The 9,879-nt window shown below is 39.4% G+C and overlaps 1 non-coding gene across 1 annotated transcript; it reads right to left on the bottom strand.

Moving 5' to 3' along the window:
* Positions 1-8,521: 8,521 nt before the first annotated feature.
* LOC149127438 (U4 spliceosomal RNA) lies at positions 8,522-8,656 on the bottom strand. Its single transcript, XR_016232037.1, has one exon. It is a non-coding gene; the product is annotated as a U4 spliceosomal RNA (small nuclear RNA).
* Positions 8,657-9,879: the final 1,223 nt, after the last annotated feature.

Here is a 9,879-nt window from a genome sequence, read left to right as displayed (position 1 = left end):
CATTTTTAAGAATAAAAGTGTATTCCACAAACACAGTGATGAGGAACTAATGATGGACTTTCTGTAGTGACTTAACACTTTTTTACTCATCAACCTTCTCTTTCTTCATCAGTTAATATATACTATTTATTCAATTAGAAAACAGTAAGGCATATATTCATGGACCATTGTTCACAACAGCCAAAATTTGGAATCAAGGTGTCCATCATCAGATGCATGGATGAAGAAAATTTGGTATATACATATACAATGGAATATTACTCAGATATAAAAAAGAATGAAATTCTACCATTTGCAGCAAAATGGATGCAACTAGAGGCCATCATGTTGAATGAAACAAGCTGTACCCAAGACAAATACTACATTCTCTCCTTTATATGTGGAAGCTAAAAACTAAAAAGCAAACGACAAAAAAAGGTCTCTGTGTATAGGTGTTACTGCAAATATAGCTTTATAAAAGTTTATTCTATACCTTTTCTTTTTTTTAGTTAATTTATTTATTTGATAGAATTATAGACAGTGAGAGGGAGAGACAGAGAGAAAGGTCTTCCTTCTGCTGGTTCACTCCCCAAATGGTCACAACGGCCAGAGCTGCGCTGATCAGAAGCCAGGAGCCAGGTGCTTCTTCCCAGTCTCCCATGCAGTGCAGGGGCCCAAGGTCTTGGGCCATCTTCTACTACTTTCCCAGGCCATAGCAGAGAGCTGGATTGGAAGAGGAGCAGCCTGGACTAGAACTGGCACCCATATGGGATGCCAGTGCTGCAGGCAGAAGATTAACCTACTGTACCTTGGCGCTGGCCCCTATTCTATACCTTTTCAACCAATGGTTAAGAATGTTGTACTAGCATTGGGTTGTTTAAATGATCTGTGATTACTTTAAAATTCACTGTATATGGGTGAAATGGTCATTTTTCCATTCAATTATTGTTTATAACTGTTATCTATATTCCCGCTAGACTAGGGTCTTTTTGCTCTTATTAAACTTTTTTACTTGGTGAAGTTAAGCCTTTTTACTGTATTGTAAATATAAAATATGTTATTTCAAAGCTAACAAAAAAAAAGAAAAAACAGAAAGAGGGAGAAGGAATGAGAGGGGAAGAGAGAGTGCGGGGAAAGGGAGGGAGGGAAGCAGGAAGGGAATATCATTATGTTCTTAGAATTGTGTCTCCAGGGCCGGCGCCGTGGCTCACTTGGTTAATCCTCCACTTGTGGTGCCGGCATCCCATATGGGCACAGGGCTCTAGTCTCGGTTGCTCCTCTTCCAGTTCAGCTCTCTGCTGTGGACTGGGAGGGTAGTGGAGGATGGCCCAGGTGCATGGGCCCCTGCACTGTATGGGAGACCAGGAAGAAGCACCTGGCTCCTGGCTTCGGATCGGCGCACCGTGCGGACCGTAGCAGCCATTTGGGGGGTGAACCAATGGAAGGACTACCTTTCTCTCTGTCTCTCTCTCTCACTGTCTAACTCTGCCTGTCCAAAAAAAAAAAAAATAATAAGAGTTTTGTCTCCAAATCATATTGAATCTGTTAAAACTAATTAAAAACTATACTAATTTTTTTTTAAAAAAAGGAAAAAGTATCTAATATGAGTCAGGCACTAGACAAACTCATTATCCTTGCTCCTTGCATATTTAGAGCACTGATATTATTTCCTAAAATTATCAGTGCAGGAGAATAGGAAGGAGTTTGATGGAAAAGGTTTTATCTGATGTTGTCATAGGCATCACTCTGGATCCCACGATCTTTGCTCTCTGACATCCTCTCCTGGTTATGTCACACTATGTGGCAAAAGGGATTTTTGCAGATGTAATTGAGGGTACTGATCAACTGACCTTAAGATAGCAGGATTATCCTATGTATGACCAATCCAATCACATGCATCTTTAAAAGCAGAAAATTTTTTGGTTAAAGGCAGAAGAGATGCAGCAGAACAGAAGGTCAGATAGACTCAAAGCCTGAACAAAACTCACCTTTGCTGGCTTGAGATGGAGATGACACAAGGCAAGGAATGTAGGTGACCATTAGGAGCTAAGAGAATCTCCTGATTGACAGCAGCTTGGAAAAGAGAGTGTCAGCCCCCTAATCACTAAGAACTGAATTCTGCATATGGGCAGCACTCCAAGGACATCCAGAAAAGATCCCAGGCTGACTGCCACTTTGTCTTCAGCCTTCTGGGACTCAAACAGCAGAATCAGCCCTGCCCTCTCAGGCTATGACAAAAGCGAAAAATAAGTCTGTGTTGTTTTAAGCCTTTAAATTTGTGGCAATTTGCTATGTCACTGATAGGAAGGTAATACTACATCTCATGAACCATCTTCTACAGAAAACATGCACCTGCACATGGGTGCACATGCACGCCATGGATGCTGTTCTACTCTGCTTCTTAAATTTTACAGCTAAATGGAAACAGTAAGAAAAATTAGGGGATAACCTTTAGAAACTTCACATATCTATATTAGGTAACAAAGGTAATAGCAGAAGATTTCATTTTCCCCATCATTACAAGTGGAGTAGGTGAGTCTAATTCTACTCACTTTGTGAGATTTAAGTGTTGTTACAAGAATAGAGCACGTAGAACAATCCTTAGCACATTTTCACACTCCAGGCATGAACTCCTCCTCCTTCTGCACCCCACTTCTGGCTATTCCTATATGTCTTTACGTTTAGTTTTACAGAATCATACACCCTGAAAAAATGACACAAAATAAACCAGGCGTCGCCAAAACTGGCAGTAAACCAGTATTATCTGTAATGTTTGTTCAATAGAACTTTAACAACCCACACCACACTTGCTAACTGTAAGTTTTTAGGACAGAGCACACACTCAGGATTCATGCAGGCTGGGTTTTGCCAGACTTGATTAGAACGGGAGTACCAAGAACTGAGTTACGGGCATCTGCAGATGAGAACGGCCCTAGGACACAACCGAGGGCAGAATCATTGCTGCTCTGTCAGCCAGGCAGCCTACTCTGTCTTCTCTTCAAGTGTTTCGCCAGTGAGCCAGGGGAGACAAAGAAACTGTGTTTCTTTCTACTTCTGAGTTTAGAAGGTTAGGTAGGAGGGCCTTGCTACAAAAGAAGAAGGAGGAAAAAAAGATAGCACCATAGTGTGACTACACACAATCATACCTAGAGCTGCTGAGCCGATACCTGCCCTTGTAATTCAGCTGTGGTTGAAGCTGGAAAACCTGCCGGGTTTGTGGGAACAGGCCTCTAGTAGCAACTGTGACCGTTATTTTTCTCTTTTATGGTGCTTCCTTTTAAACTATGTTTGAGATCTTTGTTGTAGACGTGTACCCTGTGGCATCGGCCTGGTGTGTAAAAGACATCAGTGAGATAGAGCACATGAAAGGATATAGCATAAGTGTGACGAATTGCAATGACAAGGCTGAGTTGGAGGTAACTTGTGAATGATAAAGTGAATTGAAAACTCCTTTCTATGACAGTGTAAAGAGGAGATGAGGAGCAACCTGAGGATTTGGACAGTGATCTCTTCCCTGGAAAGTGTGGCCACACATGTGATGGGGCACTACACCCTCAACATACATTTAAGGTCTGCATTAACTCTGTCCAAAACAAATATCGTCTGCCATCAACTGCGCACATTATTAGCAACAGGCTACATGAGTTAATCATTCATGAAGGTGGGGAATTTGGCATTGATCCAAGGTTGAGCGATGTGTGAGTAAGAGATGAAAGAGCCTAGCCTAGGTATTCAGAAGAAAGACCACCGCAAACACGGTCATGCGATCAACAAAGCAACGCAGTTATTAAAGCCCTCCCATGGTGAATAAATACAAAATTACCAATGACAGCTTTAAAAAAAACTCCTTTTCCCGTAGTGACCTTTTTGTACCCCTTCCTGCTTTTGACTTAAGAAGCAAAGTTTAGTTTATAAAAGTTAAAGGATCAAATCAAATTATATCCCAAACATCAACCAGACATCAAACAAAACTAGTTGAAGGAACATAGTAAGTTTTACTACTGGACTGTGCTTGGCATTAAGATATGGCTGCTTTGGCATCTTTCCAAGGGGACTTCCTTAACATAAAATAACTTCCAGGATATTGTTAATTTGGGGGTGGGGGTGCTGCAAAATAAAAGAAATTAAGGCTCTGTTTCAAATATAATAGTTTTGTCAAAGTCACCTTCCAATCAGTGTCAGTTGTGTCATTGTCCAGAGCGTCTCCCAAGATCCAGGAGCCAAGAACATGCAGTACCTGTGTATTCAAGTGCAGGGAAAATGCAACTAAAAAAAAAGTTTATTTTCATGTAAAATTTTTAAAAATTCATGCAAAGCTTTTTCATAATACTCATTTCAATGAGCTTTTTATCTGTTTGTTATTTACATAAAAGGAACACATTTCATGTACTTCATATATACAGTTTTAAAAGCATAATACTTCCTACCTTCCCTCCTTCCCTCACTCCCACCTCCCCTCCTCCTACTTTTGTTAATTTTTAAAAATTTTTTATCATGAAATACCTTCAATTTGCGTTATAATAACAAACTTAGCACTCCACTACGTAAAGAATTCAACAGGATCCCACACTGTGACGTAGTAGGTAAAGCTGCCACCTGCAGCGCTGGCATCCCATATGGGTGCTAGTTTGTGACCTGGCTGTTGCACTTCCAGTCCAGCTTTCTGCAATGGCCTTGGAAAACAATGGAAGATGGCCTAAGTGCTTGAGCCCCTATACCTGTTGTGGAAGACCTGGAAAAAGCTCCTAGTTCCTGGCTTTGGATTGGCCCAGCTCTGGGCCATTATGGCTATTTCAGAGTGAACCAGCAGATGAAAGACCAACCTCTCTCTCTCTCTATCTCTGCCTCTGCTTCTCTGCAACTCTGCCTTTCAAATAAATAAATAAATTTTTTAAAAAAAAGTATTTCAAAAAAAAGGATAATCCCTCCAAGAAAAGGAGAATTCAGCAAGTAGCAAGTAGAAAAAACACTGTTCTTCAAGAGTATAAGAAATTTTTGAGGATTCCTCCTATGATATGGTGAATTCTTTTATTTACAGCTGGAAAATCACTATTGTACTCCTCACCGTTTTTTGTTCAAATTATCTTATTTGCTTCCTTTTTGCCATACAAATCAAATGGGAAAACACTGCTCAGACTTGTCACACTTACTGATACACTATTGCTAAGAAATAGGGTATTGATATATTAAATATTTAAATATATTGCATGCTCTATGTTCATTGAACCATGAAAGCATTACAATGTCCGGTGAAGCTTAGAAAATAACAGTGAATAAATCCGTGTGTCTTGTACATCCATGAGAGCTGGTGTCGAAGGACTCTGTGCTCAGGAACTTGGGGATCCCTGCTGCCTGATGCTTTCTGGTGTTGGGTCCTTTCTTATTACTTTCTCTGGTGTCTTCTTAACAGCTATTGGCTACTTTTGTTTTAGTCAAACAAGGCATCTGGAATGATTTCTGCATATCTCTTTGGGGAGAAACCTTTCAAACCATACTAAGTTATCCATCTTTATATATATATATATATATATATATATATACACACACATCTATATATATTAAATTGGATTCAAGGGTGGTTTTATTCTAAATATCGATGTTTTAGAGCTCTTCTGTATAAGATTTGTATGAGTTGGGGCCGGTGCTGTGATGCAGTGGGTTAAGCCAACAACTGCAGCTCCAACATCCAATATGGACTCTGATTCAAGTGCCAGCTGTTCCGTTTCCAATCCAGCTGCCTGCAAATATGCCTGGGAGAGCAGCGGAAGATAGCAGGTAGCTTGGGTCCTTGGACCCCTTCCCCAACGTGGGAGACCCCAAAGAAGCTTCTGGCTCCTGGCTGCAACCTAGTCTAATTCTGGTCATTGTGGCTGCTTTGGGAGTGAACCAGTGCATTGAAGATTTCTCTTTCTCTCTCTCTGCCTCTGCTTCTCCCTGTCTGTAACGCTACCTTTCAAATAAATCAATAAATCTCTAAAAAAGATTTTCATGAGTAAAATATTGTTTTAAAGAGGAATATTGGTGGCCAGCGCCGCGGCTCACTAGGCTAATCCTCCGGCTGCGGCACTGACACACCGGGTGCTAGTCCCACTTGGGGCGCCAGATTCTGTCCCGGTTGCTCCTCTTCCAGTCCAGCTCTCTGCTGTGGCCAGGGAGTACAGTGGAGGATGGCCCAAATCCTTGGGCCCTGCACCCCATGGGAGACCAGGAGGAAGCACCTGGCTCCTGGCTTCGGATTGGTGCAGCACGCCGTAGCAGCCATTTGGCTGGGGGGGTATGGAAGGAAGACCTTTCTCTCTGTCTTTCTCTCTCACTGTCTAATTCTGCCTGTAAAAAAAAAAAAAAAAAAAAAAAAAAAAAAAAAAAAAAAGAGGAACATTGGGGCCGTCGCTGTATTGTAGTGGGTAAAGCAACCGAATGCAGTGCCTGCATCCCATATGGACGCAGGTTCAAGTCCTGGCTTCTCCACTTCCTGTCCAGCTGCCTGCTATGGCCTGGGAAAGCAGTGGAAGATGGCCCAAGTCCTTGGGCCCCTGCGCCTGTGTGGGAGACCTATAAGAAGCTCCTTGCTCTTGGCTTTGGATAGGCACAGCTCCGGCCATTGCTGCCAACTGGGGAGTGAACCAGTAGATGGAAGACCTCTCTCTCTCCTTCTTTCTCTGTCTCCCCTTCTCTCTCTTTCTGTGTAGCTCTTTCAAATAAATAAATAAATCTTTAAAAAATAAAGAGGCAGATTTGTATGGACATTATTTACATACAGTATTGTATCCAATGGCTATGGCTTTACATTAAAAACATAGAGAATTTAAGTAATAAACACACACAGCCTGTGGTTTTTGAATATGTTGTTTAATATTGGGCACTAAGACTAAGAAAATCACAGGCAAAAAAAATCTATGTCTAGAGTCAGTGATTCTAGAGAAAGTGGTGAATAAAGATACATCTGTATATGTCTATGAGAAATATATGCACAAAGAAAGTAAACACAAGGAAGGAATATAAAAGCCTTGAAACATTTACATAGTTTTCATGTTAAATTCAGGATACAGGACAGTATGCACATTATGCTATAATTTATTTTAAAAAGGGATATGTGCACATTTGTGTGTATGAAGACCATCTCTCATTAGTTGTACAAAAACTTGGCAATAGTAGCTGTCCTTAGAAAGCTTACTTTTCACTGAATATATTTTGTATTGTTTGGGTTTTTAACCAGGGCATATATTAATTAACAAAAAATTTAATTAGAATAAAATTATTATAATAAGGATAAATAACCCCAATTACAGATATTTGTTGTAGGATTTATTCCAATAGGAATAATTAGAGGCACATACATATTGATTATATGCTATGTAACAGAAAATTCAATACATTACCTCGTAAGTTATTGTAAAGTAGAAACTCCTATCCTCATTTATAAAGTTAGGTTGAGACACAAGCTTTCTTAAGAAAACTTAAGAATGCATTTAGTATCACTGCTATAATGTAAAAGAGAGGTAAATTTTGATCCCAGGTTGGATTTTGAGCCTCTTGCTTGTATCTACCATTTTACAGAAACTTACAGAAGATGATAGAATTCCAGTCTTATTACACCAAGACTTTTCAAAGATCAGAGCTGAGAAGTGAATAATTTCAGGTCTTTATTTGCCATAAAGTCAAACAGACAATCTGGTAGATAAACAAATGAGTCCTGCTTTTGAAATCTGAATGCTGAAAATTCTAAGGTTAAAATCAGGAAACCTTAGAAAGAGGGTTCAAATAATACATTATAAAAGACTACAGTCCTGTACGGATCTTTTCGCAGATAACCTATCTAGGCATTTAGAGTGAAGATGAAAGCTTAGAGTTACTTGAAAAGATAGAGAACCAGAGAAGATATTCAGAAAACAGGATGAAATAATTACATCTGGGAAACAGAGAGGTGAGCTCAGACTCTTGTTTTGGATATAAGTAAAGAGGGGGAGCTGGGAAAAGCAATAATTTCTTGCTTCATATTACCAGTCTCAATACTCTTCTCAACTGTTCTCAACTTCATTCACGTTCTCACGATTTCTTCCAAGCCCTGGGCTGATTTCAATAGAAATGACACATATTTCATTGACCTTCCTGTACACTCTTATTAAAGATATTCCCTTAACAATAACTGTTTTAGTTTTTGTTGGAAAATTTACAATTATACAAGCTAGCCAATTACTGTATCTGATAATAGTGAAGATTGACCAATGGATAAACATGCTGAGCCACAGCAGAATTAACATTGAGCCTCATATTTCTTTGTTATACAAATTATAACATAGTTTCCAAAGCTTTATTTAGACTGAGAGATCCTAATTAGACCTGATTGATAGAGGCCTAAAAAGTATTCTAAACTTATCTGAACCTCCAGTTAATGCAATATTTATTAGGTTTATACAATAAAATGAATTAATGTAAATGAAATAAATTTGGAATTTGGGATAATTCACTCACAGTCTGAGCTACATGGGATTCATGTGTGTTAGGAAGCAATGTGTTTGCTGAGTCAAATAATAAAGTAAAGTCTTTATAAGAATTGAAAGATTTCATGTGAATGAATGTTGTTTCCAAGCATCTTCTATTGGGAAAAGTTTTCAATTAGCAAGAATCGTGCCTCGGATAAACCTCAATGGCTATGATACCGCCGCTGCACAAAGCTTCCAAGCATCTTCTAGAACAGTTATTTTCAATTGGGAGGAGATTTCTTAAAAATCTTTAAACTATTAGGACAGAACTCTGACTTTCAAATAAATAAATAAATCCTTTAAAAAAAAGAATGGAATTTCAGTACACCAATTGAGGTAAAAATAGAATTGGTGCTCTTACGACTATAACTTGAATGTCAGGACTAGATGGACAAACTTGTGCATCCCCTGTAGTTCTTCAACATCTCCCTGCTGCTTCTGCTGTTAGGGACCTCCTAAAAATAGCTTTCTTTTAGGAAATGATCAGCTCTACTCTAGTGTTAAGGAGGAGTGCCCTTCCCTTAGCTACTCAGCCCAAAAATTTAGAACAAGTCCTCATAAGCAAGGTGAACTTTGCTGAATACTTATTGCTACAGAAGGAAAGCAAAAATACAAAGATCGTTAGCATGGCCCTATTTTCTAGACTGTCAATAGCAAAGCCATTGGAAATTTCCTATAGCTGGCTCGCTCTTGACCTTGATCAAGCCTCAACCTTATGAAGTACCAGAAAGAAGGGAATATTTTCTCCCAACTTCAGCTTCCCACGTCCTTATTTCTAACTCTGAGGAAAATTTTCTCTGAAATTATTGATTGTAAGACTAGTGATTCATTTGGTGCAGAGTGGTGAAGTCATACAGCCCCAGAAACATTTTAAAAATCAGAAGAGATATCAGAGATCATCAATCTTAACTTCCACATTTAGATTGTCTATAGCCCTGCCAATCTTATCCCATACCTTTCTTTCTAGTATCTTTCTTTCAAGTTTGGTTAATTTCAGACCTTCAGGTTTTCAAAAATGATACAGCAAAATAAGACCATGTAGGTTTAGGTTAACTAAACCCATAACAAGAAAGATTTTCTTTTAACCAAGTTAAAAAAGAGAGCTGGACTGGAAGAGGAGCAACCGGGACTAGAACCGGTGCCTGTATGGGATGCCAGCGCTGCAGGCAGAGGATTAACTAAGTGAGCTAGGGTGCTGGCCCAAGGTTTTCTTTTAAATTTCAAAGACTACAGAATTTCTGCTAACCCTATGCCTACGTTTCTTGACCAAATGCAGCGGTCATCTTCTGCAGATGAACGTCTATGCTCAGTTCAGTGGTTGCTTCGTAATTTTTCTCAAAGCAGTGTGCTGCTGTTCTCGATAACTAGAAGGCTCACTCAAGAGCTGTTCTCAGAACAAAATAATTCTGCCCCAAAG

Source organism: Oryctolagus cuniculus, chromosome 3 (assembly GCF_051225735.1).
Source record: "Oryctolagus cuniculus isolate XC-2025 breed Fujian yellow rabbit chromosome 3, ASM5122573v1, whole genome shotgun sequence".
NCBI classification, from domain to species: domain Eukaryota; kingdom Metazoa; phylum Chordata; class Mammalia; order Lagomorpha; family Leporidae; genus Oryctolagus; species Oryctolagus cuniculus.
The sequence above is the reverse complement of the archived record's forward strand: the minus strand, read 5'-3'. Positions and strand labels throughout refer to the sequence as shown.